This window comes from Bufo bufo, chromosome 2 (genome assembly GCF_905171765.1).
Source record: "Bufo bufo chromosome 2, aBufBuf1.1, whole genome shotgun sequence".
Lineage (NCBI taxonomy): Eukaryota > Metazoa > Chordata > Amphibia > Anura > Bufonidae > Bufo > Bufo bufo.
In genome coordinates, this window is record NC_053390.1 from 498,322,048 (window position 1) to 498,349,587 (window position 27,540).

At 47.1% G+C, this 27,540-nt stretch overlaps 1 pseudogene; it reads left to right on the top strand.

Moving 5' to 3' along the window:
* Positions 1 to 5,784: 5,784 nt before the first annotated feature.
* LOC120992995 lies at positions 5,785 to 5,962 on the top strand (annotated as a pseudogene).
* The last annotated feature ends 21,578 nt before the right edge of the window (positions 5,963 to 27,540 follow it).

The window sequence follows — 27,540 nt, forward strand, 5'->3', positions numbered from 1 at the left end:
ATGCCAAAAGGGGAATTGAAAATGTTGGCGTTTACAGATGACCTTTTGTTTCTGTTATCTGATCCTGAGAGAGGGTTGCCCTGTTTGGCCGAACTGTTTGATAGCTTTGGTGCGGTGTCAAACTTTAAAGTTAGCGTCACAAAGTCAGAATTATTGAATATTTCCCTAGCAAAACATAGACTTTGGAGACTTAAGGAAGCTTCACCTTTTGTTTGGGCTCAAGCTTCTCTCAAGTATCTGGGAGTAAATATTCCCTCCTCCATACACAAAATATATGATGCGAATTTCCGTCCACTTCTAGCAGAGATTCAAAAAATCCTTGCAGACTATGATATTCCTCTGATCTCATGGATTGGTAGGAAGAATGTTATCCAAACATATGTGCTCCCAAAGGTCCTTTACAAACTACAAATGCTGCCAATAGCCCTGCCACAAGCTTTCTTTACCAGATTGAAATCACTTTTCTCGCGGTACTTATGGAAACAAAAGCGGCCTCGTCTAGCGCATGCTCTTCTCACTAGACCTGTGTGCAAAGGTGGTATAGGGCTACCCGACGCGTATACATTATATAAAGTGATTCAATTGAGGAGATGGTCCAATCTAACTGCTTTTTCCGACCCACATGGTATCTCCGAGTGGTCGAATAAGGCATACAAGGGAGACCTGCTAAGGGAAATGTGGATCCCCTCCAAAAAGCGTACCATGTATAACCCGTCGGATATCAATTAGTTTTTTAAGGGAGCCTCATGCGTGTGGGCGCTGTTGTCGCCGGAGTTGGCACCTGGGATCTCGCCATTGATGCCCTCTAGTTTAATACCTGTGGTTACTGGGAGAGAATCAATGACCTTTAAACCTATGTGGGATCAACTATCCCATATCTCTGTATCAGATTTGTTCCCGAGTGGAGGGGTTCAGTCTTACGTTCTTGCATGTCTCGCATTTTAACAGTTGTTGCACAGACTTTCTACGAGATAACTATCCCCTTAGAGAGATCACCGACTTTGAAAAAGAGCTGTCGCTGCCGACCACCAGGCTTAATAAGTTGTCTAAAATGATGGCCATTGTAGGAAACGTTAGGCACTTGAGTAGTCCTGGTTATATTACATCCTGGGAAAAGGAACTGGATCTTTCCCTCACGGATCTGGAAACTAGGCAGATTTTACAGTATTCCCATGGTTACTCAAGATGTATACGTCTGCAAGAATCTCACTACAAAATACTAGCTCGGTGGTACAAGACCCCGGAGTTTCTTTACTTACATGGTCTAGCTCCCACTAACCTGTGCTGGAGATGTAATTTGCAAATAGGCACACATGCCCATATTTGGTGGGAATGTTTGGTTATCCGCCCCTTTTGGTCCGAAATAGAAAAGATAATAGAAGAAATTGTGGGGACAAGGCTTACGCTGAATCCGGCAATGGTCCTTCTGGGATGCCCATCGGTGGAAGTACGCCAATCTTCCTCATCTTTAGTTACTTACCTTCTTGCTGCAGCGAAGTCACTGATTCCCCTGAAATGGCTGAGTATGGTACCTCCCTCCACCAAGGAATGGCTTGAAAAAATACATCAAATCTGTAGGTTCGAAGAGATGTCCAGTAGATCATGTCGCGCTCACCATAAGTATCTTCATATTTGGAGTCCCTGGCTATCCTCATCTTATGGTAAAGACTCGCAGGTTAGCTTTGCTTCCTGAAGAGTTGATTCGCTTCAGTTGTCGCTCATGGAGACTTTCCCCTCTTCTCTTTTTTCTATTCTCTTTCTCTTTCTTTCCTCTTTCTTTCCTTTTTGTCCTTTATTTTTTTTTTTTGTCTCTTTGCTTCACTCCTTTTCTTTTATTGTTCTCCCTGGTTTGTAACTCTTTTGTTATGCATCAATGTCACTAAGTTAGTAATATGCTATTGTAATTTGAGAATGTTGATGCTAAGCATCAGGAGATTGTAACCTCTAGTGTGATGTAACACTGATCTCATGCTATTTCCTGATATTTTATGTTTCATCCATTGAAGTCATGCGTCCCACTGAGGGGCTTTGTTGTACTTGGACGTTGTAATAATGGATGTCAATATGTCTATATAACTCAATAAAAACAAAGTTGATAAAAAAGATGAGTGACTATTGGCAAATTTTTAGGGGCTGTACTGGCCGACAGGTACATTTTTATCCTGTGACCGCCTAATGTACCCCAGCCACAGAATCCAAAGTTCTTTGCTGTCAGGTGAATGCCTATTGGCTAATTTTTGGGGCCTGTACTGGCCGACAGTTACATATTTATCCTGTGACCGCCTAGTGTACTTCCAGCCACAGAATCCAAAGTTCTTTTCGGTCAGATGAATGCCTATTGGCAAATTTTTGGGGTATGTACTGGCCGACAGTTATATATTTATCGTGCGACCGCCTAATGTTTCTGAAGCCACAGAATTCAAATATCTTTGCTGTCAGGTAAATGCCTATTGGCTAATTTTTGGGGCCTGTACTGGCCGACAGTTACTTATTTATCGTGTGACCGCCTAATGTACCTTCAGTCACAGAATCCAAAGTTCTTTGCTGTCAGGTGAATGTCTATTGCCTAATTTTTGGGGCCTGTACTGGCCGACAGTTGCATTTTTATCCTGTGACCACCTAATGTACATCCAGCCACAGAATCCAAAGTTCTGTACTGTCAGGTGAATGCCTATTGGCTAATTTTTGGGGCCTGTACTGGTCGACAGTTACATATTTATCCTGTGACCGCCTAATGTGCCTCCACCCACAGAATCCAAAGGTCTGTGCTGTCAGGTGAATGCCTATTGCCTCATTTTTGAGGCCTGTACTGGCCAACCGTTACATATTTATCCTGTGACCGCCTAATGTACCTCTAGCCACAGAATCCAAAGTTCTGTGCTGTCAGGTGAATGCCTATTGGCAATTTTTTGGGGCCTGTACTGGCTGACAAATACATATTTATACTGTGACCACCTAATGTACCCCAGCCACAGAATCCAAAGTTCTTTGCTGTCAGGTGAATGCTTATTGCCTAATTTTTGGGGCCTGTACTGGCCGACAGTTACATTTTTATCCTGTGACCGCCTAATGTACCTCCAGCCACAGAATCCAAAGTTCTGTGCTGTCAGGTTGTGAGATTGTGGATAAGCTCTGCCTGTATAAGGTTTATGTTTAAAGTGTACTTAAACTGTCATTTGGCATTCCGGGCACTAGAAGCCACTGTTTTGCAGCTACAACCAGCAGACTCTGGGATTTGCATATGTAAAGTAGGTGATGACTCATGCTGCTGCTTGTGAGTGAACCAGGAAGTGTTGATCTGACATGGTGGAAGGATTGTGCTGTGAGGGACTGAATCCGATTCCATCCTGGCTTGCAGATGTCCGGCAGTGAATGGACACTCAAAGGAAGGAGAGTAGCTGTCATCTCCTTACTGAATCCAGCTCTTTGAAAGAGAGGTTATCCCAGGAAGACCAGTTTCAGTGTGTGGACAGAAAGCCTCATCATCAAGCAAGGCCGCACGGTTGCTGAGAGCTTGGTGGCCATCCCGGGTAAGCGGCATCCTAGAGCCCAGAACAGACGAAGGTCAGTACACCTGTTTACTCCATGCTTTACACTAGTGGCGCCTGAAAAACAGAGACTAAGCCTAGGCCTGAAACTAGATAGCTAGTTAGGGTTGTGTTATTGCCAGGTTGTTCGGGACTGTTCTGCGGCGAGGTATTGACGTTGCAGGCTCTGCTGTGTCCGCCATCGGCTAGGTCAGTCCTCTGTAGCGGCACAGCACGACTTGCAGGCTCTGCTGTGTCCGCCATTGACTAGGCCTGTCCAGTGGGCAGGGACATTTACTGTGGGTCCGGGATATAGCGTTTTCTATGCGTATTTGTATTGTTTTGGTTATGCCTGTGTTATTACTTTTTGCCTAAGTAATGTTTCTGTTCTTGCATATTAAGCAGGTGTCAGTGTCACTTTCCTTGTCTGTGACTTCGCTGTATCCTGGGGAGCCCAGCCCGGTACACGGCTTACAACTTAGCGTAGTTGGCAGCATACAGCAACCGTTATGGACGGGAACGCGGCGGGAGATCGTCACCCGGTGCCAGTGGTGCCGGATCAGGACCCAGCCCAGGGTGCACAGGCGCAAGTCCAGCTTGCCTCCAACAATATGGCTACCCTAGCAGGATACATCGCTGTAGGGGCGCTGCTGCGTCATCTGCCAAAGTATGACGGTAACAACATGACATTGCAGGACTGGACTGAAAGGGTGCGAAGTGCAGTTAAAATGTGTAACCTGACCCCCGAACTGCGGGCCGAGGTTGCGTTGGGAGCACTAGAGGGTGACGTCAGGCGGACAGTGATGGTAAGGCCTGACTCCGAGAGAGATACCGTAGAGAAGATATTCTCCCTGCTAGATAGAGCCCAAGGGGGGCGGGCCAAAGTGGTACAGTTACGGAGTCACTACTTTAACCGACCCCAACGAGAGGGCGAGACCCTGATGCAATATTCCAATGCTCTACAGGAGACACTGAATGAGATACAAAGACGAGACCCTGAGGCTATGGGCGCCTTCCGGGAGGTGGATCGGCTCCTACGGGATCAGTTCATAGTGGGGCTCTCCAATAAATTCTTACAAGATAAATTACAAGAGATGACCCGAACAATGGCCGATATAACATTCTACAGTGTCTACTTAGCCGCCGTAGAGAGAGTGGAAGAGCCCATACCTGCGGCAGCAAGAGTGATGAATAGCACGCATGTAACAAGGGACCGGCCGGGGTCTGAAGAATCGGAGTCCTTGAAGGATGTGGTTCAGGCCCTGCGGGTGGAATTTAAAGAGCTTCGGCTGGAAGGTTCAGAAGTGTCCCCAACCAAGTACGCTACGGGAGGTACGGGCGTTCGTGGGACTGGCCGGCTACTACAGGAGGTTTATACCCAAATTCACTCATCTGGTGGGCCCGTTAAACGAGTTGCTAAGAGGCACGGCTGGGGGCCTGAAGAAACACCCAGTCAACTGGGGGCCCCGGCAACAAGAGGCGCTGACCAATGCCCTGTTCCTGGCTTACGCGCGGTTTGATACCCCATTCCTGCTGTATATAGAGATGTCGCGAACATAAAATTTTCAGTTCGTGAACGGAGAACGCAAATTTTCGCAAATGTTCACGAACCGCCATAGACTTCAATAGCCAGGCGAATTTTAAAACCCACAGGGACTCTTTCTGGCCACAATAGTGATGGAAAAGTTGTTTCAAGGGGACTAACACCTGGACTGTGTTATGCCGGAGGCGGATCAACCGCAAACAGTCCATTTGCACAACCGCAAACTCCCCATTTGCACAAGGTTGGATACCAAGCTAGCCATGTCCCATTCCTTGTCCTCACTGACGTCATTGAAGGTCTCTTCCTCCACCCAGCTACGTACAACACCAAGGGTCCCCGAAAGGTGACAACAAGCCCCCTGGGATGCCTGCTGTGGTTGGTCTTCCACCTCCTCAAAGCCACCTTCCTCCTCTGACTCCTCTTCTTCAGACTCCTCTCTCTGCGTTGCCGCAGGTCCAGCAATCGACGACGACAAGGCTGCTTCTGGTGGTGATGGTGACCACAACTCTTCCTCTTCATGCTTATCTACGGCCTGATCCAGCACTCTTCGCAGGGCACGCTACAGAAAAAACGCATATGGGATGAGGTTGATGATGTTGCCTTGGGTTTGACTGACCAGGTTTGTCACCTCCGCAAAAGGACGCATGAGCCTGCAGCCATTGTGCATAAGCGTTCAGTAACGCGCCCAAAAAATACCCAGCTCCGCAGAGGCTGTCCTCTTTTTTTTAAATAAAAAAAAATCTGTTCTTAACAGTTTAATCTCTGTTTTGTCCCCTATCAGGGGCCGGTGTATGGAATAGATTTTAGGAACCAGAAGATGGAAAAAGATGCTTGGTCGGTCCTCTTACTTCCAATTTGGGGCACTGCGCGTATGCCTTGCAATGTACTGTGCCACCAGATATGAGTGGTGTGTTTAAGTAGTACTATTCCTATCAGTTTAATCCCTGTTACGTCCCCTATCAGGGGATGTGTATGGAATCGATTTTAGGAACCGGGAGATGGAAAAAGATGCTTGGTCGGTCCTCTTACTTCCAATTTGGGGCACTGCGCGTGCGCCGTGTAATGTACTGTGCAATCCCAATATGAGTGGTGTGTTTAAGTAGTACTATTCCTATCAGTTTAATCCCTGTTACGTCCCCTATCAGAGGCCGGTGTATGAAATAGATTTTAGGAACCGGGAGATGGAAAAAGATGCTTGGTTGGTCCTCCTAGTTCCAATTTGGGGCACTGCGCGTGCGCCGTGCAATGTACTGTGCCACCAGATATGAGTGGTGTGTTAAGTAGTACTATTCCTATCAGTTTAATCCCTGTTACTTCCCCTATCAGGGGACATGTATGGAATAGATTTTAGACAACCGCAAAGAGTTGTCAATAGTTGACACACTCATGACATAAATTTTATTCCTCTATGCGTCAATCTTGGTGTAGTGATGACTGTGCTCGTGCGCACGTTTGGGAGATTGCAGGCGATGGGGTTTTTTCAAAGCCTATGGTCGTGCTGAGGTAGTTCAGTGACAGTTAAGTGACCCATAAAACAATGATTCTGCAGTATGGGCCCATTGTTGGCCTAGTAGGCTTTAATGATCACCTTAGATGATCACAAAGAAAATTTATGATTTTTCTATGCAAAATGATCCAGCCGAACGCTTTTGGTCTGTTCACAATGAAGCAACGACCTTATCATCTGGGGTGTGCCAACATTGCCATTGCCAACACACTCATAGAAGTGGTCGCTTCATTGTGATACGCAAGCCCCTTCACCACAACAAGGTAACGATCACGAAGGGGAATTGACACATGTATGTGCCTTTTTTTTTGTTTTGTTTTTGCAGCCACAGTGCAGCACCAGAGGCCAGAAAAATTAGGCATGTACACAAGCCTGAAAAATTAGATATTGTTGCAGCCGCTGCTGTCGCAGCGGCCAGAAAAATTTATGTTTTCCAGGCAGGCAGAAAGTGCACTAAAACATTTTGGCTTGAACCCTAGTTGGTGGCAGATAAGTCACGCAAGTCATCCGGCATGCAGAGATAAAATACAGCCCGCGTGTGGACCATTTTTAGCCCAAGGCAGCTCATCTCATCACCAGGCCTTTATTAGTCAAATGTATCGCCCACTGTCAGTCCCTTCGGGATCCATTCATCTTAATAAAGGTGAGGTAATCTAGACTTTTTTGACCTAGGCGACTTCTCTTCTCAGTGACAATACCTCCTGCTGCACTGAAGGTCCTTTCTGACAGGACACTCGAAGCGGGGCAGGCCAGAAGTTCTATTGCAAATTGGGATAGCTCAAGCCACAGGTCAAGCCTGCACACCCAGTATTCAAGGGGTTCATCGCTCCTCAGAGTGTCGATATCTGCAGTTAAGGCGAGGTAGTCTTCTACCTGTCGGTCGAGTCGTTCTCTGAGGGTGGACCCCAAAGGGCTGTGGCGATGCGTAGGACTTAAAAAGCTCTGCATGTCCTCCATAAACATCACGTCTGTAAAGCGTCCTGTGTAGTGTACGGGAGCTGTAATGCCCGTCACTACAGAAGGGTCACTTGTGTGCTGTCGTTTCCCCTTATTTATGGGGAAGTTGGTATGAGTCATCTGCATAAAATGTAATGTAATGTAATGCTATGTACTTCCCTGTTACTGTAAAATGTGCATGTACAGGCCTGCTAGGGGTGTCATTCCAGCTCTTAGTCACTAGAGGGAGCTAGGGAGCCCTAGTTTATATAAGGCCCAGTCAGGGTAAGGAGAGGCAGTCTTAAGTCTAGAGTTAAAGAGTTGGAGTTGGAGTTTAGACTATGTCTGAGTCAAGTCCAGGCCTGAAGCCTGCAAACCAGGAGAGGGTATTGCAGTCCCTGTAACCGGGTTCCAGATCAAAAGGAGAAGGTTCCCCTCCTGAGTTCATATATGCAGAAGCAGGAACACCACCGTTAATCAGCCGGAGGAGACTGGGGAGTTCAGAAGTTTCCAGAGTCAGTGCTGGGAGAGACAGAGGCAAGTCCAGAAAAGCAAGAGGTACTAAAGATAACAGAGGAGGTACTTGATCATTATAAAACCAAGGATATAAGCCAGAGCTAGGGCATTGGGCCTTGGAGAAGAGTTTCTATGTTCCAGGATCAGTCAGGAATAGAGTGCAAGCCGCCTGTACTACAAATCCTGTGTTTCATAGGAAAAAATGCGTATAGCAGCACAACGAAAAATTAAAGTCTTATCTTGTGGTGGTGCCAGCCGTGTTGGGAGCCAGTCAGAAGTTCCCCCTTGGATGCGTCATATAGAAGAAACCGCAGCACTCTCCTGTCTTCAATTCAGTGGAATTTATTTCACCAGCAAAAAAAAAAAAAAAAAATGCGACGTTTCGACCGTAAAGGTCTTTCTCAAGCAACCTTTGCTTGAGAAAGACCGTTACGGTCGAAACGTCGCATTTTTTTGCTGGTGAAATAAATTCCACTGAATTGAAGACAGGAGAGTGCTGCGGTTTCTTCTATATGACAAATCCTGTGTTTAACACTCTGAAGTCACCTTGCTATATATTGCCTGCATCAAATGTACTGAAACCAGCTGTCTGCAAAGGAACTGCGCTTCCATCTATGTCCATGTATGATGACTACTAAAGTTTGAGTTCTGTTTTAACCTCCTCAGGACCGCCGTACGCAGGATTGCGTCTTTGCGGCGGTCCTGTTGTTCTGGGTGGACGCGCCGGTGCGTCCTCTCGCGAGACGCGAGATTTCCTGTGAACGCGCGCACACAGGCGCGCGCGTTCACAGGATCGGAAGGTAAGCGAGTGGATCTCCAGCCTGCCAGCGGCGATCGTTCGCTGGCAGGCTGGAGATGTGATTTTTTTAACCCCTAACAGGTATATTAGACGCTGTTTTGATAACAGCGTCTAATATACCTGCTACCTGGTCCTCTGGTGGTCCCCTTTGTTTGGATCGACCACCAGAGGACACAGGCAGCTCAGTAATATGTTGCACCAAGCACCACTACACTACACCCCCCCCGTCACTTATTAACCCCTTATTAGCCCTTGATCACCCCTGATCACCCCATATAGACTCCCTGATAACCCCCCTGTCATTGATTACCCCCCTGTCATTGATCACCCCCCTGTAAAGCTCCATTCAGATGTCCGCATGATTTTTACGGATCCACTGATAGACTGATCGGATCAGTAAAAATCATACGGACGTCTGAATGCAGCCTTACAGGGGAGTGATCAATGACTGTGGTGATCACCCCATATAGACTCCCTGATCACCCCCCTGTCATTGATTACCCCTCTGTCATTGATCAACCCCCTGTAAAGCTCCATTCAGATGTCCGCATGATTTTTACGGATCCACTGATAGACTGATCGGATCCGTAAAAATCATACGGACGTCTGAATGGAGCCTTACAGGGGAGTGATCAATGACTGTGGTGATCACCCCATATAGACTCCCTGATCACCCCCCTGTCATTGATTACCCCCCTGTCATTGATCACCCCCCTGTAAAGCTCCATTCAGATGTCCGCATGATTTTTACGGATCCACTGATAGACTGATCGGATCCGTAAAAATCATACGGACGTCTGAATGCAGCCTTACAGGGGAGTGATCAATGACTGTGGTGATCACCCCATATAGACTCCCTGATCACCCCCCTGTCATTGATTACCCCTCTGTCATTGATCACCCCCCTGTAAAGCTCCATTCAGATGTCCGCATGATTTTTACGGATCCACTGATAGACTGATCGGATCCGTAAAAATCATACGGACGTCTGAATGCAGCCTTACAGGGGAGTGATCAATGACGGAGGTGATCACCCCATATAGACTCCCTGATCACCCCCCTGTCATTGATTACCCCTCTGTCATTGATCACCCCCCTGTAAAGCTCCATTCAGATGTCCGCATGATTTTTACGGATCCACTGATAGACTGATCGGATCCGTAAAAATCATACGGACGTCTGAATGCAGCCTTACAGGGGAGTGATCAATGACTGTGGTGATCACCCCATATAGACTCCCTGATCACCCCCCTGTCATTGATTACCCCTCTGTCATTGATCACCCCCCTGTAAAGCTCCATTCAGATGTCCGCATGATTTTTACGGATCCACTGATAGACTGATCGGATCCGTAAAAATCATACGGACGTCTGAATGCAGCCTTACAGGGGGGTGATCAATGACAGTTGGGTGATCACCCCATATAGACTCCCTGATCACCCCCCTGTCATTGATCACCCCCCCTGTCATTGATCACCCCCCCTGTCATTGATCACCCCCCTGTCATTGATCACCCCCCTGTCATTGATCACCCCTCTGTAAGGCTGCATTCAGTCTTTTTTTTGGCCCAAGTTAGCGGAATTTTTTTTTTTTTCTTACAAAGTCACATATTCCACTAACTTGTGACAAAAAATAAAATCTCACATGAACTCACCATACCCCTCACGGAATCCAAATGCGTAAAATTTTTTAGACATTTATATTCCAGACTTCTTCTCACGCTTTAGGGCCCCTAGAATGCCAGGGCAGTATAAATACCCCACATGTGACCCCATTTCGGAAAGAAGACACCCCCAGGTATTCCGTGAGGGGCATATTGAGTCCATGAAAGATTGAAATTTTTGTCCCAAGTTAGCGGAACGGGAGACTTTGTGAGAAAAAAATAAAAAATATCAATTTCCGCTAACTTGTGCCAAAAAAAAAAAAATTCTATGAACTCGCCATGCCCCTCATTGAATACCTTGGGGTGTCTTCTTTCCAAAATGGGGTCACATGTGGGGTATTTATACTGCCCTGGCATTCTAGGGGCCCCAAAGCGTGAGAAGAAGTCTGGTATCCAAATGTCTAAAAATGCCCTCCTAAAAGGAATTTGGGCCCCTTTGCGCATCTAGGCTGCAAAAAAGTGTCACACATGTGGTATCGCCGTACTCAGGAGAAGTTGGGCAATGTGTTTTGGGGTGTCATTTTACATATACCCATGCTGGGTGAGATAAATATCTTGGTCAAATGCCAACTTTGTATAAAAAAATGGAAAAAGTTGTCTTTTGCCAAGATATTTCTCTCACCCAGCATGGGTATATGTAAAAAGACACCCCAAAACACATTCCCCAACGTCTCCTGAATACGGCGATACCAGATGTGTGACACTTTTTTGCAGCCTAGGTGGGCAAAGGGGCCCACATTCCAAAGAGCACCTTTCGGATTTCGCTGGTCATTTACCTACTTACCACACATTAGGGCCCCTGGAAAATGCCAGGGCAGTATAACTACCCCACAAGTGACCCCATTTTGGAAAGAAGACACCCCAAGGTATTCCGTGAGGGGCATGGCAAGTTCCTAGAATTTTTTATTTTTTGTCACAAGTTAGTGGAAAATGATGATTTTTTTTTTTTTTTTTTTTCATACAAAGTCTCATATTCCACTAACTTGTGACAAAAAATAAAAACTTCCATGAACTCACTATGCCCATCAGCGAATACCCTGGGGTCTCTTATTTCCAAAATGGGGTCACTTGTGGGGTAGTTATACTGCCCTGGCATTCTAGGGGCCCAAATGTGTGGTAAGGAGTTTGAAATCAAATTCTGTAAAAAATGACGAGTGAAATCCGAAAGGTGCTCTTTGGAATATGGGCCCCTTTGCCCACCTAGGCTGCAAAAAAGTGTCACACATCTGGTATCTCCGTACTCAGGAGAAGGTGGGGAATGTGTTTTGGGGTGTCATTTTACATATACCCATGCTGGGTGAGAGAAATATCTTGGCAAAAGACAACTTTTCCCATTTTTTTATACAAAGTTGGCATTTGACCAAGATATTTATCTCACCCAGCATGGGTATATGTAAAAAGACACCCCAAAACACATTCCCCAACGTCTCCTGAATACGGCGATACCAGATGTGTGACACTTTTTTGCAGCCTAGGTGGGCAAAGGGGCCCACATTCCAAAGAGCACCTTTCGGATTTCACTGGTCATTTACCTACTTACCACACATTAGGGCCCCTGGAAAATGCCAGGGCAGTATAACTACCCCACAAGTGACCCCATTTTGGAAAGAAGACACCCCAAGGTATTCCGTGAGGGGCATGGCGAGTTCCTAGAATTTTTTATTTTTTGTCACAAGTTAGTGGAAAATGATGATTTTTTTTTTTTTTTTTTTTCATACAAAGTCTCATATTCCACTAACTTGTGACAAAAAATAAAAACTTCCATGAACTCACTATGCCCATCAGCGAATACCCTGGGGTCTCTTCTTTCCAAAATGGGGTCACTTGTGGGGTAGTTATACTGCCCTGGCATTCTAGGGGCCCAAATGTGTGGTAAGGAGTTTGAAATCAAATTCTGTAAAAAATGACGAGTGAAATCCGAAAGGTGCTCTTTGGAATATGGGCCCCTTTGCCCACCTAGGCTGCAAAAAAGTGTCACACATCTGGTATCTCCGTACTCAGGAGAAGGTGGGGAATGTGTTTTGGGGTGTCATTTTACATATACCCATGCTGGGTGAGAGAAATATCTTGGCAAAAGACAACTTTTCCCATTTTTTTATACAAAGTTGGCATTTGACCAAGATATTTATCTCACCCAGCATGGGTATATGTAAAAAGACACCCCAAAACACATTCCCCAACTTCTACTGAATACAGAGATACCAGATGTGTGACACTTTTTTGCAGCCTAGGTGGGCAAAGGGGCCCACATTCCAAAGAGCACCTTTCGGATTTCACTCGTCATTTTTTACAGAATTTGATTTCAAACTCCTTACCACACATTTGGGCCCCTAGAATGCCAGGGCAGTATAACTACCCCACAAGTGACCCCATTTTGGAAAGAAGAGACCCCAGGGTATTCGCTGATGGGCATAGTGAGTTCATGGAAGTTTTTATTTTTTGTCACAAGTTAGTGGAATATGAGACTTTGTAAGAAAAAAAAAAAAAAAGAAAAAAATCATCATTTTCCGCTAACTTGTGACAAAAAATAAAAAGTTCTATGAACTCACTATGCCCATCAGTGAATACCTTAGGGTGTGTACTTTCCGAAATGGGGTCATTTGTGGGGTGTTTGTACTGTCTGGGCATTGTAGGACCTCAGGAAACATGACAGGTGCTCAGAAAGTCAGAGCTGCTTCAAAAAGCGGAAATTCACATTTTTGTACCATAGTTTGTAAACGCTATAACTTTTACCCAAACCATTTTTTTTTTACCCAAACATTTTTTTTTAATCAAAGACATGTAGAACAATAAATTTAGAGCAAAATTTATATATGGATGTCGTTTTTTTTTGCAAAATTTTACAACTGAAAGTGAAAAATGTCATTTTTTTGCAAAAAAATCGTTAAATTTCGATTAATAACAAAAAAAGTAAAAATGTCAGCAGCAATGAAATACCACCAAATGAAAGCTCTATTAGTGAGAAGAAAAGGAGGTAAAATTCATTTGGGTGGTAAGTTGCATGACCGAGCAATAAACGGTGAAAGTAGTGTAGGTCAGAAGTGTAAAAAGTGGCCTGGTCTTTCAGGGTGTTTAAGCACTGGGGGCTGAGGTGGTTAACATCACGTGGTTCCTCAGTTATTCCTGCTATCAGCAAACGGCGTGCCACCGTTTAATTGGCACTGGCGTCACGAACATTACTTATCATTACCTGCCCTTGCAGAGAGTCAGCTGTCTCAGGTTAGTGTCACAATTGCACTACAACACCCAGGAACATTTCTACACCTAACTTGAGTACGCTGCACCTCTCTTTTGGCGTCACGAACAGGATACGCACGCTTTCTAGTGCAAGAAGCGTGAACTTTGTGCCTTATACAGTTGCCCTGTGACCAAAGTGACATATTGCCTGTTTTATTAAAGTGGACTTTGTGGACTGAAAAACATACCAAAAGTGTCCCTAAAACCTCCAAAAAGCGCTGTGCAGTGTTGCGCTATCAAGAGGAAAGAAATCGCCACATCGGAGTGTGGTTTTATGGACTTTTTACCATCCTGCTTGCTGTCAGTGAATAGACAGCGTTTCTTGCTAAAAGATGGCCGCTGAGCTTGCTGGATTTACTGCTGCGTCATCTTCATCCCGAAAATGCGGGAAAAGTTGGCGCCTTTTCACTGAAAAAGCGGGAAAAGGTTCAAGGTCAGGCGCCACCGCCTGTCTGGATATTTGCATGTCTGCCAGCATGGACTCCGCCTTCCACATACTGGAATACCTGGGGGGCGGCCTCCCAGTACAATGGGAGGATCTGGCTGAACTTATTGGCGCCACCCTGTCGCTCTCCAGAGAAGGATCGAGCATGTTGGAGAGTGAGGACTGCTTTGCTGCGACGTCCGCGCCTGAGTTACCAAAAATGACTGATATCGGTGTAGAGCCAGAAGACGCTCCACCGGCCTACTCTCCGGGACCGGAGAGACCCGCCTGCCCGCCACCGAGGAAAGAAACAGAGCCCTGCTATGGCTCTTGGAGAGACTTTTTTCAGCCCTCTTTCAAGTGGTCCGCGTTAATGGCAGAGATTCGGGAGGCCGCTATAAAGAGAAATACCCAAACTAAAATATATTATGAAGAGCTAACCAAGTCGATTCACGAGCGGCACACGAATACCCAACCCCGCCTGGAAAGGAGGAAGGGGTTGGTGGTGTCCTTTGACAAGACCCGTGGCTACGGGTTCATACAAGACTACCTAACTGGCAGAGACTTATACGTTAACAGGAGATCTGTCAAGAGGGATTACCTCCCTTCATATCAGCATAGCCTCCACGAAGGAGAGGAGGTGGAGTTCACCCCTGCCGAGAGTCTGCGAGGCCCATATGCAACTGCCGTGACCCGTCCCAAGAGGGAACCGGAGGACTGGGAGGCAGAAGAGGACTATTCTGGCTGCGAGCGGGAACCTGAACGCTCTCCAGAACAACCAGCCCATCACGCGTTCCAGGAGCGGGGCTCTTTCATTGGTCCTAATGTATTCTGGCAGCCAACCGTGTTGGAGAAATGGGTGAGTCCCTATCCGTCCCCCGAGCTGCCTCGCCGGGAGAAGACCATCCAAGACCTGGAAAATCTCAAAGGACTCCGCGTTACCCTGGAGAATATCCGGAAGGGTAGGAGACCCGATGCGCCACCGGAGCCTGCAGCGGCCGCGTCTGATGCATCCTACACCGTACCTGCGCCGGCGGCGCCAGCAGGAGACAGCGACTCTGACACTGAAAGTATAGGTGACCAGATCGTTCGGCTGGAGGAGAAGTTGCGGGAGCTGCGCAAGATTGCCACCGCCAGGATCCAGACGCCGCCTGAGAAGGACGAGGTAAGGGTGCCTGTCACCACCCGTAAACCACCTTCTTCTAACATTGCTCCGTCAAGGTCCCAAAGAAGACCTGCTAATCCGGTGATTTGCTGCACAGAGCCCACCGGACCGCTTGCGGCGGCGGTATCAAGTCCACCGCAACCTACAATCATTATGCCTGGACCGGTACGGTCCACCAGTGTATTTACCCCTAGGCCTATGGGGCCAATTCCTATTAGGGGTCCCTTCACTTTGCAGCTGCCCCCTGACACTGTGATGTGGGCACATCCTCCTGTAGAGGACTACTACAGGCCATATTTGCCAGCAGAGCCGGGTGATTATGACAGACCCTTTTGAATTAGCCTGCTAGGCCTTTGATTTATTTTGCCAAGAGATGATTTTGAAAATTTAACTCTTCCAGGACAGAAGTCCTATGTTTCTGGTCCTTTGTTGCGGCTGCCAGTTTATCCACGGCTCAGTGGTAGGTGTCACCCACTGAAATAATAAAGTCAACAAAGCCAAGTTTGTTTCCAGGACCTCCTGCCTGCTTCTGCTATCGCACACCAAGTTGTGCCTGTTCCGTTGTTGCACCTTTTACCCTTAACCCCCTTTTCAGGTTGATCAGGGGTATTACAGCACTTGTTTTTAGCTGTCATTTTTATTGTGCAACGGAACTCCAAGAAAATGTGCCCAGTGATAGACTCAAAAGTACCTGAGCCTCTGAGATCTTTGTTTTTAAGGGAATGTGCCCAGAGATGGACTCCACCGCACGAGAGCCTCTGTGATTTATACAAAGTAACCTGGGTACGGACTCATATTTGTTCTTTGAGCCTCCAAGAACTTTTAAAATGTTTACATTGTTTTGCTGTTCTATTAAGGACAATTTGCACATATGGACTATCCTGGTAATAATGTTACGCTGTGCCAGGTCAGCGCCCCAGTTCCATTCACTATCCTGAGAGAAGAGAACGACGCCCCTTGTCACCACACTTCACCTTTGCCAATTGGACCTGATATGAATGTAAATGCAGATGAATTACGTATATGTATGCCTGCATGTGTCTTTTTCTATTTCAGGTGAAAATTCCAGTTGGGCGAGCCCTGATGGAGTACGAGGTCGTACTCAGCTTAAAGCAGCGGGGTATGTAGTGTACGGGAGCTGTAATGCCCGTCACTACAGAAGGGTCACTTGTGTGCTGTCGTTTCCCCTTTTTTATGGGGAAGTTGGTATGAGTCATCTGCATAAAATGTAATGTAATGCTATGTACTTCCCTGTTACTGTAAAATGTGCATGTACAGGCCTGCTAGGGGTGTCATTCCAGCTCTTAGTCACTAGAGGGAGCTAGGGAGCCCTAGTTTATATAAGGCCCAGTCAGGGTAAGGAGAGGCAGTCTTAAGTCTAGAGTTAAAGAGTTGGAGTTGGAGTTTAGACTATGTCTGAGTCAAGTCCAGGCTTGAAGCCTGCAAACCAGGAGAGGGTATTGCAGTCCCTGTAACCGGGTTCCAGATCAAAAGGAGAAGGTTCCCCTCCTGAGTTCATATATGCAGAAGCAGGAACACCACCGTTAATCAGCCGGAGGAGACTGGGGAGTTCAGACGTTTCCAGAGTCAGTGCTGGGAGAGACAGAGGCAAGTCCAGAAAAGCAAGAGGTACTAAAGATAACAGAGGAGGTACTTGATCATTATAAAACCAAGGATATAAGCCAGAGCTAGGGCATTGGGCCTTGGAGAAGAGTTTCTATGTTCCAGGATCAGTCAGGAATAGAGTGCAAGCCGCCTGTACTACAAATCCTGTGTTTAACACTCTGAAGTCACCTTGCTATATATTGCCTGCATCAAATGTACTGAAACCAGCTGTCTGCAAAGGAACTGCGCTTCCATCTATGTCCATGTATGATGACTACTAAAGTTTGAGTTCTGTTTTAACATCACGTGGTTCCTCAGTTATTCCTGCTATCAGCAAACGGCGTGCCACCGTTTAATTGGCACTGGCGTCACGAACATTACTTATCATTACCTGCCCTTGCAGAGAGTCAGCTGTCTCAGGTTAGTGTCACAATTGAAAAAAATAGGGGGTTGAGTCAGCACAACCTGCCTGTAGGTGCAGATCACTATGGCGAAATACATATACAAACGGAAAATGCAAATGTGATCGCACACTACATCCAGCACTCTGCCCTCCATGCTGGATGAGACATTGGTTTATATTTTGGCCAAAGCATAGTAAGCCACTCACCGCGTCAAGGCCGTCTCAGTTGAGTGGTCCCTAACTTGTTCCTACCTGTTTATGGGCCATGACAGCCACATAAAATCCAGGGAATGCAGGTCAGCATGCAAGCCAAGTACACTTTGCTTGTAACCCTGTCCGGTGCCATTACAGCTTTCATCGGATCCAGGGATGCAAGTACCAACATGCATGCTGAACCCACCATATACATCTCCTGGAGCCAGATGGCTAATGGTAGGTTCTATATAAGCAGACTCAGTTTTATACTGACTTTAAAACCAGCCTCCAGGACAGATTAACTGGTCAGGTGTGCAATGACTCCAAGGAGATCGCCACGCCTCCAATATATACTACAAAGAAAAAAATAGGGGGTTGAGTCAGCACAACCTGCCTGTAGGTGCAGATCACTATGGCGAAATACATATACAAACGGAAAATGCAAATGTGATCGCACACTACATCCAGCACTCTGCCCTCCATGCTGGATGAGACATTGGTTTATATTTTGGCCAAAGCATAGTAAGCCACTCACCGCGTCAAGGCCGTCTCAGTTGCACTACAACACCCAGGAACATTTCTACACCTAACTTGAGTACGCTGCACCTCTCCTTGCCGGCGTGGTCGTGGTAGGAGGATTACTTTCACCTCTTCCCCTGTTAGATTCCCATTGTGCTGTGACATCACCCTTATACGCTGTGTAAAGCATACTTTTTAATTTATTTTGGAACTGCTGCATCCTTTCCAACTTGCGGTAATTCGGTAACATTTCAGGCACTTTCTGCTTATACCGGGGGTCTAGTAGCATGGCCACCCAGTACAGGTCGTTCTCCTTCAGACTTTTTATATGAGGGTCTTTCAACAGGCACGACAGCATGAAAGACACCATTTGCACAAGGTTGGATGCCGAGCTACTCATGTCCCGTTCCTCGTCCTCAGTGATCTCACTGAAAGTCTGTTCTTCCCCCCCAGCCACGTACAACACCACGGGTACCAGATAGGTGACAATGAGCACCCTGGGAGGCCTGCTGTGGTTGGTCTTCCTCCTCCTCCTCAAAGCCACATTCCTCCTCTGACTCCTTCCTCACACTCCTCTTCCAGCGTTGCTGCAGGTCCAGCAAGCGATGCTGATAAGGCTGTTTCTGGTGGTGATGGTGACCACAACTCTTCCTCTTCACGCTCATCTACGGCCTGATCCAGCACTCTTCGCAGGGCACGCTCCAGGAAGAAAACAAATGGGATGATGTCGCTGGTGGTGCCTTCGGTGCGACTGACTAGGTTTGTCACCTCCTCAAAAGGACACATGAGCCTACAGGCATTGCGCATGAGCGTCCAGTAACGTGGCAAAAAAATTCCCAGCTCCGCAGAGGCTGTCCTAGCACCCCGGTCATACAAATACTTAACGGCTTTTTATTGTTGGAGCAGGCGGTCAAACATTAGGAGTGTTGAATTCCAACGTGTTGGGCTGTCGCAAATCAAGCGCCTCACTGGCATGTTGTTTCGCCGCTGGATATCTGAAAAGTGCGCCATGGCCGTGTAGGAACGCCTGAAATGGCCACACACCTTCCTGGCCTGCTTGAGGACGTCCTGTAAGCCTAGGTACTTATGCACAAAGCGTTATACAATCAGATTCAACACATGTGCCATGCATGGCACATGTGTCAACTTGCCCAAATTCAATTCCGCCAACAAATTGCGTCCGTTGTCACACACCACTTTGCCGATCTCCAGTTGGTGCGGAGTCAGCCACTGATCCACCTGTGCGTTCAGGGCGGACAGGAGTGCTGGTCCGGTGTGATTCTCTGCTTTCAGGCAAGTCAACCCCAAGACGGCGTGACACTGTCGTATCCGGGATGTGGAATAGCCCCTGGGGAGCTGGGCTGTGCCGTTGATGTGGAGCAAGACGCAGCAGCAGAAAAGGACTCAGCCGAGGAGGTTATGGAAGAGGATGGAGTAGGAGGAGTAGAGGAGGTGGCAGCAGGCCTGCCTGCATGTCGTGGCGGTGTCACCAACTCCTTTGCAGAGCCACGCATTACATGCTTGGCAGCCGTCAGCAGGTTTACCCAATGCGCAGTGTAGGTGATATACCTGCCCTGACCGTGCTTTGCAGACCAGGTATCAGTGGTCAGATGTACCCTTGCCCCAACACTGTGTGCCAGACATGCCATGACTTCCTTTTGCACAATCGAGTACAGGTTGGGGATTGCCTTTTGTGCAAAGAAATTTCGGCCTGGTACCTTCCACTGCGGTGTCCCAATAGCTACAAATTTTTGGAAGGCCTCAGACTCCACCAGCTTGTATGGTAAACGCTGGCGGGCTAAGAGTTCCGACAAGCCAGCTGTCGGACGCCGGGCAAGGGGGTGAGTTTGTGACATTGGCTTCTTATGCTCAAACATGTCCTTGACAGACACCAGACTGTGGGCAGATGAGCAGGAACTGCTCAAGGCGAGAGACGAAGTGGCGGATGGTTGAGAGGGGGCAAGGGGGACAGCAGTGGTTGACGTGGCTGAAGATGCTGGACCAGGAGGAGGATGGCGGCTTTGAGTTTGTGTGCTGCTTGTACTCCTGTGTTGATCCCATAGGCATTTGTGATTTGAGATCATATGCCTTCGCAAAGCAGTTGTACCTAGGTGGGTGTTGGACTTCCCACGACTCAGTTTCTTTTGGCACAGGTTGCAAATGGCATCGCTGTTGTCAGAGGCAGACACACACAAAAAATGCCACACTGCTGATCTCTGCAATGACGTCATTCTGGTGGTGGCAACAGCATGCGTTGATTGGCGTACTGTCTGGCTGACCCCGGGTGCCGATGCATGCTGTCTGACTGTGCCACTAGCTCCTTGCGACGACCTCCCCCTGCTTCCAACTCGTCTCCTCCTCCTCTCTGTCTCACCATCTAAACTTTCCCCCTGTTCTTCTTCTCTTGGAGCGGGCACCCACGTGACATCCACGGACACATCGTCATCATCAACCACTTCACTTGTATCTGACAACTCAGCAAAGGAAGCAGTACAACATCATCATCATCACACCGTACGTCCATGTGTGTAATGCAGCCTGACTGAGACATATCCCTGTTATCTACATCCTCTGGCAATAATGGTTGCGCATCACTCATTTCTTCCAACTGATGTGTAAATAACTCCTCTGACAGATCAAGTGAAGCAGCTGTGGTGCTAGTGTTGGTGGTGGCGGCAGGCGGGTGAGTGGTAACTTGAGAGGTGCCCGAAGCTGAGCTGGAGGAGGATGGTGCGTCAAGGTTCCGAGCGGAAGCTGTAGAAGATTGGGGTGTCCTGTGTTAGCCAGTCAACTATGTCCTCAGAACTTTTTGAGTTCAGGGTACGTGGCCTCTGAACATTGGGTTTTATTCTAGGGCCAAAGGGAATCACAGCACCACGACCACGACGTGGTTTAGTTGTACTATGCGTGCAAGCTACTGTGACACCAGATATGCGCTGGTGACACTATGCACTTGCGCTGGTGACACCAGACAGTTGCGCTGGTGACACTATGCACTTGCAGGGCACGAAACACACAAACACGTGCAGGCAACTGACTGCTATTTATTCACAGTCAAAATTGTTTTGTTTTTTTAAATGTAATCTACTGTGACACCAGATATGAGTTGTGCTGGTGACACAATGCAGTTGCAGCAGGGCCTTAAACATACAAACACGTGCAGGCAACTGACTGCTATTTATTCACAGTCAAAATTGTTGTTTTTCTTTAAATGTAATCTACGGTGACACCAGATATGAGTTGCGCTGGTGACACTATGCACTTGCAGCAGGGCCTTAAACACACAAACACGTGCAGGCAACTGACTGCTATTTATTCACAGTAAAAATTTTTGTTTTTCTTTAAATGTAATCTACTGTGACACCAGATATGAGTTGCGCTGGTGACACTATGCACTTTCAGCAGGGCCTTAATTACACAAACACGTGCAGTCAACTGACTGCTATTTATTCACAGTCAAAATTGTTGTTTTTCTTTAAATGTAATCTACTGTGACACCAGATATGAGTTGCGCTGGTGACACTATGCACTTGCAGCAGGGCCTTAAACACACAAACACGTGCAGGCAACTGACTGCTATTTATTCGCAGTCAAAATTGTTTTTTTTTTAAATGTAATCTACTGTGACACCAGATATGAGTTGCGCTGGTGACACTATGCAATTGCAGGGCACAAAACACACACGCGCATGCAGGCAACTGACTGCTATTTATTCACAGTCAAAATTGTCGTTTTTCTTTAAATGTAATCTACTGTGAAACCAGATATGAGTTGCGCTGGTGACACTATGCACTTGCAGGGCACAAAACACACACGCGCGTGCAGGCAACTGACTGCTATTTATTCACAGTCAAAATTGTTCTTTTTCTTTAAATGTAATCTACTGTGACACCAGATATGAGTTGCGCTGGTGACACTATGCACTTGCAGAGCACGAAACACACACGCGCGTGCAGGCAACTGACTGCTATTTATTCACAGTCAAAATATTATTATTTTTTTAAATGTAATCTACTGTGACACCAGATACGAGTTGCGCTGGTGACACTATGCACTTGCAGGGCACGAAACACACACGCGTGTGCAGGCAACTGACTGCTATTTATTCACAGTAAAAATTTTTGTTTTTCTTTAAATGTAATCTACTGTGACACCAGATATGAGTTGCGCTGGTGACACTATGCACTTTCAGCAGGGCCTTAATTACACAAACACGTGCAGTCAACTGACTGCTATTTATTCACAGTCAAAATTGTTGTTTTTCTTTAAATGTAATCTACTGTGACACCAGATATGAGTTGCGCTGGTGACACTATGCACTTGCAGCAGGGCCTTAAACACACAAACACGTGCAGGCAACTGACTGCTATTTATTCGCAGTCAAAATTGTTTTTTTTTTAAATGTAATCTACTGTGACACCAGATATGAGTTGCGCTGGTGACACTATGCAATTGCAGGGCACAAAACACACACGCGCATGCAGGCAACTGACTGCTATTTATTCACAGTCAAAATTGTCGTTTTTCTTTAAATGTAATCTACTGTGAAACCAGATATGAGTTGCGCTGGTGACACTATGCACTTGCAGGGCACAAAACACACACGCGCGTGCAGGCAACTGACTGCTATTTATTCACAGTCAAAATTGTTCTTTTTCTTTAAATGTAATCTACTGTGACACCAGATATGAGTTGCGCTGGTGACACTATGCACTTGCAGAGCACGAAACACACACGCGCGTGCAGGCAACTGACTGCTATTTATTCACAGTCAAAATATTATTATTTTTTTAAATGTAATCTACTGTGACACCAGATACGAGTTGCGCTGGTGACACTATGCACTTGCAGGGCACAAAACACACACGCGTGTGCAGGCAACTGACTGCTATTTATTCACAGTCAAAATTGTTCTTTTTCTTTAAATGTAATCTACTGTGACACCAGATATGAGTTGCGCTGGTGACACTATGCACTTGCAGAGCACGAAACACACACGCGCGTGCAGGCAACTGACTGCTATTTATTCACAGTCAAAATATTATTATTTTTTTAAATGTAATCTACTGTGACACCAGTTATTTGTTGTTATTTTAAAAATGCAAGCTACTGTGTTACGAGATATGAGTGGTGGCACTGGGCAAGTGAGCACAGTATACGCTGTGAGCCTGACACACACGCTGGCAGGAAACTGCAATTAGATTACACAGGGAAAAAAAAAGAAAAAAGCAGACTGATGTTCTAGCCCTAAAAATGGCTTTTTGGGGTGCTGTCCTTACAGCAGAGATCAGATGAATCTTTCAGGACTGTAGTGGACGCTGAATACACTAGCCTAGCTATCGATTTCCCTATTAAATCAGCAGCAGCTACACTGTCCCTCCTCTCACTAAGAATGCAGCTTCCGAATGAATCTAAAATGGATGCTGTCCAGGAGGTGGGAGGGTCTGGGAGGGAGGGTATGATGCTGATTGGCTGGAATGTGTCTGCTGACTGTGAGGTACAGGGTCAAAGTTTACACAATGATGATGAATAGGGGGCGGTCCGAACATCGCATATGTTCGCCCGCCGCGGCGTACGCGAACAAGCTATGTTCGCCGGGAACTGTTTGCCGGCGAATAGTTCGGGACATCTCAAGCTGTATACTGATGGAAGCCTACATGGTCTGGGGGCCGTATTGTCCCAAGTCCAGGATAGACGGGAGAGAGTCATCGCCTATCGGAGCCGGTCCCTAAGAGAGTCAGAACGCAACCCTGATAACTATAGCTCCTTTAAACTGGAACTACTGGCACTGGTGCGGGCCATGACCAAAAGGTTTGCAGAATACCTGACTGGTGTAGAAGTGACCGTAATGACGGACAACAACCCGTTGGCACACCTAGAGAATGCCAAGTTCGGCGCACTCAAGCAAAGATGGTTGGCCCGCCTCTTTAAGTACCATTACCGCATCAAGTTCCGGTCCGGTAGGGAGAACGGCAACGCCGATGCACTCTCTCGAGTTCCAGTAGGACAGTCGACTCAGAGAGCCGATGAGGAGTTAGAGGATACTGAAACTCCTGACCTTGGTTGCTTACCTCTGTTCCCGGATGTGGCACATTCACATTCAAGTGGGGGGGCATCTGGAATGACGCTGGTGCTGGGGAAAACGTTGACTGATTGGGAGAGAGTCCAGAGCTGCAGTACCGGCAACAGATTGTCATTCCCATGTCGTTGGGACCGGAGGCCGCCAGGGAAGCTCATGAAAAGGGAGCTCATTTTGGGAGCGACAATACGTTCAAGTGGCTCCAACGGCTGGTATACTGTCCAGATCTGGCCGACATGGTGGCCGCGGCACGTCTTAAGTGTCAATCCTGTGGGTTGAGTAAGAGTACTGAACAGCGGGCTCCTGTGCAGACCATCCGCACCTCAGCGCCCCTAGAACTTCTGATGATCGATTATGTACAGATTGGATATTCTACCTCGGGACACTCGTACTGTCTAGTCATGACAGATCACTTTACCAAGTATGCGGTGGCTGTGCCCACCAGAGACCAAACCGTAGAGTCGGCCGCCGAAGCTGTCTGTAAACACTTTATACAGGTGTTTGGGTGTCCACGGAGGATACATTCTGACCAGGGAGCATGCTTTTAGGGTACTCTAATGAATGAACTGTACCAACTGTATGGGATTGAACGCTCCCGAACCACTCCATATCACCCACAAGGAAACGGGGTGTGCGAACGATTCAATCGCACCTTGCTTCAGATGCTGCGGACTCTGGAAGACAGTCAGAAAGCCCAGTGGCCCGCATACCTACCTGAGTTGATGTGGGCCTATAACAACAGAGTACACAGTACCACCGGAAACTCTCCACATATGCTCATGTTTGGATGAGCCGGATGGGAGATTGAAGATCTCCACATGCCTAACCCGATGGAGCCCACAACGAGAAGTACCACCGCATGGGTGCAGGAGCACCGCCACCGGCTGAGAGCGGTCCACAAGGTTGTGGGGGAGCGCCTGGGACAGGTGGTACAACCTAACCCAAGAAACTAGATAGCTAGTTAGGGTTGTGTTATTGCCAGGTTGTTCGGGACTGTTCTGCAGCGCAGTATTGACGTTGCAGGCTCTGCTGTGTCCGCCATCAGCTAGGTCAGTCCTCTGTAGCGGAACAGCACAACTTGCAGGCTCTGCTGTGTCCGCCATCGGCTAGGCCTGTCCAGTGGGCAGGGACATTTACTGTGGGTCCGGGATATAGCGTTTTCTATGCGTATTTGTATTGTTTTGGTTATGCCTGTGTTATTACTTTTTGCCTAAGTAAAGTTTCTGTTCTTGCATATTAAGCTGGTGTCAGTGTCGCTTTCCTTGTCTGTGACTTCGCTGTATCCTGGGGAGCCCACCCCGGTACACGGCTTACAGCTTGGCGTAGTCGGCAGGATAGAGCGATCCAAAGGTCTGTGCTCTCAGGTAAATGCCTATTGCCTAATTTTTGGGGTATGTACTGGCCAACAGTAACATATTTATCCTGTGACCACCTAATGTAACTCCAGCCACAGAATCCAAAGTTCTTTGCTGTCAGGTGAATGCCTATTGGATAATTTTTGGGGCCTGTACTGGTCGACAGTTATATTTTTATCCTGTGACCGCCTAATGTACCTCCAGCCACAAAATCCAAAGTTCTGTGCTGTCAGGTGAATGCCTATTGCCTAATTTTTGGGGCCTGTACTGGCCGACAGTCCAAAGTTCTTTGCTGTTAGGTGAATGCCTATTGAATAATTTTTGGGGCCTGTACTGGTCGACAGTTATATTTTTATCCTGTGACCGCCTAATGTACCTCCAGCCACAGAATCCAAAGTTCTGTGCTGTCAGGTGAATGCCTATTGGCAAATTTTTGGGGCCTGTACTGGCTGACAGTTACATATTTATCCTGTGACCACCTAATGTACCTTCAGCCACAGAATCCAAAGTTCTGTGCTGTCAGGTGAATGCCTATTGGATAATTTTTGGGGCCTGTACTGGCCGAGCGTTACATAGTTATCCTGTGACCGCCTAATGTACCTCTAGCCACAGAATCCAAAGTTCTGTGCTGTCAGGTGAATGCCTATTGGCTAATTTTTGGGGCCTGTACTGGCCGACAATTACATATTTATCCTGTGACCACCTAATGTACCCCAGCCACAGAATTCAAAGTGCTTTGCTGTCAGGTGAATGCCTATTGGCTATTTTTTGGGGCCTGTACTGGCCGACAGTTACCTCTTTATCCTGTGACTGCCTAATGTACCTCCAGCCTCAGAATCCAAAGGTCTGTGCTGTCAGGTGAATGCCTATTGCCTAATTTTTGTGGCCTGTACTGGCCGACAGTTACATATTTATCCTGTGACAGCCTAATGTACCTCCAACCACAGAATCCAAAGTTCTTTCCTGTCAGGTGAATGCCTATTGCCTAATTTTTGGGGCCTGTACTGGCCTACAGTTACATATTTATCCTGTGACCGCCTAATTTACCTCTAGCCACAGAATCCAAAGATCTGTGCTGTCAGGTGAATGCCTGATGCCTAATTTTTGGGGCCTGTACTGGCCGACAGTCCAAAGTTCTTTGCTTTCAGGTGAATGCCTATTGGATAATTTTTGGGGCCTGTACTGGTCGACAGTTACAGTTTTATCCTGTGACCGCCTAATGTACCTCCAGCCACAAAATCCAAAGTTCTGTGCTGTCAGGTGAATGCCTATTGGATAATTTTTGGGGCCTGTACTGGCCGAGCGTTACATAGTTATCCTGTGACCGCCTAATGTACCTGTAGCCACAGAATCCAAAGGTCTGTGCTGTCAGGTGAATGCCTATTCCCAAATTTTTGGGGCCTGTACTGGCCAACAGTCCAAAGTTCTTTGCTGTCAGGAGAATGCCTATTGGATAATTTTTGGGGCCTGTACTGGTCGACAGTTATATTTTTATCCTGTGACCGCCTAATATACCTATAGCCACAGAATCCAAAGTTCTGTGCCGTCAGGTGAATGCCTATTGGCAAATTTTTGGGGCCTGTACTGGCTGACAGTTACATATTTATCCTGTGACCACCTAATGTACCTTCAGCCACAGAATCCACAGTTCTGTGCTGTCAGGTGAATGCCTATTGGATAATTTTTGCGGCCTGTACTGGTCGACAGTTACATTTTTATCCTGTGACTGCCTAATGTACCTCTAGCCACAGAATCCACAGTTCTGTGCTGTCAGGTGAATGCCTATTGGCTAATTTTTGGGGCCTGTACTGGCCGACAATTACATATTTATCCTGTGACCACCTAATGTACCCCAGCCACAGAATTCAAAGTGCTTTGCTGTCAGGTGAATGCCTATTGGCTAATTTTTGGGGCCTGTACTGGCCGACAGTCACCTCTTTATCCTGTGACTGCCTAATGTACCTCCAACCACAGAATCCAAAGTTCTGTGCTGTCAGGTGAATGCCTAATTTTTGGGGCCTGTACTGGCCGACAGTTACATATTTATCCTGTGACCGCCTAATGTAC